The following is a 1,460-nucleotide window of genomic DNA, read 5'->3' on the forward strand; positions in this document are numbered from 1 at the left end:
CAGGAATAGCATCCACTTCATAATAATTAGGTTCCGGAAACCCTATGAATCTGGAGAGAGGATGAGAGACACACAAGTGTTGAGGACTCTTCTTCATAGGGTCGCTATGAGTTGCCTGCGACTTGATGGCACTTAACAACAACAATAACACCTAGATTCAATTGATATTTTTTTTTAAAAAAGAAAGAAAACCCATCAAAAGGGGAAATGACAACCTCATTAACAAATGTTTCTGGCAAAACTGTACTGCTTTCTGCAGAAAGTTGAAACAGTATCATACGCCACAGCACCTCACACAAAAAACAACCCAAGGTGGATCAGAAACCTGGGAGTAAAGCCCAAAACCACAAAGTTCATTAGACACAAACTGGGATCAAGCTTAGAAGGTCTAGTTTATGGTATAAAAAGATTCCAAATACAGCCAGAAATGCACATTCTGAAGAGGATTAAATTGATGAATAGTAGTACCTTCTAAAGATTAAATCCCTGTTCACATCAAAAAATTTTTCCAACAGGGTGAAAAGAAAACCTACCAATTGGGAACACACATTTGGCAATACCATCTCAGACAAGAGTCTCATAATGAAAGTTTACAGAATACTCCTGGGCCTCCACAAGAAAAAGACTGATAATTACAAAATGGGCAAAAGACATGAAAAGACTTTTCACATAGGAAGATATTCGAATGGTCAACAAATACATGAAGAAATTATCCAAAGCACTGGCAATAAGAGAGATGCAAATCAAAACCACAATGAGATACCATCTCACCCCAGTAGCAATGACAAAGTTTAACAGGAAAGCAAGTAATAAATGTAGGAGAGGATGTGGCAAGGTAGGAATTCTTATACATTGTTGGTGGGATTGTAAAATGGTACAACCACTTCCTCAAAAAGCTGAACATAGAGATTCCATGTGACCCAGCTATTCCACTGCTTGGAATATACCCCGAGAAAATGAGAACTGAGGCACAAACAGAAACTTATACACCAATGTTAATAGCAGCACTATTCACCATTGCAAACAGCCCAAATGTTCAACCACAATGTAATGGATTGAGAAACTATGGTAAATCATACAATGAGCTACCATGCAGAACACAGGAACAATGATTTTGTAAATTACTACCTAACTTGGGAAGGACTTGAAAGCATTGTGTTGGGTAAACTAACTCAGTCTCATAAGAACAAATACTATATAAAACCATTATTGTAGAATGAGTATGAGGATCCAAAGCAGGGGAAGGGTGGACGCAGAGAGGGGTGAGGATGGGCGGGGAGGTGAAGGTCTGAATTACAGGGTTGCACAATTTGATGGGAGGGGAAGGAAATGGGAAAGATCTGGTGTGAAAAATAATGTATTTGAACTCTATTAAAAAAAAAGAAAGTAGATGAACCATTTTTTTCTTTTAAAAAAATAAATTATTTTATTGTGATTTTTCCCATTTTTAAAAAAGATTT

The sequence above is a fragment of the Elephantulus edwardii genome, unplaced genomic scaffold (genome assembly GCF_000299155.1).
Source record: "Elephantulus edwardii isolate Elephantulus edwardi_28Jun2011 unplaced genomic scaffold, EleEdw1.0 scaffold00056, whole genome shotgun sequence".
NCBI classification, from domain to species: domain Eukaryota; kingdom Metazoa; phylum Chordata; class Mammalia; order Macroscelidea; family Macroscelididae; genus Elephantulus; species Elephantulus edwardii.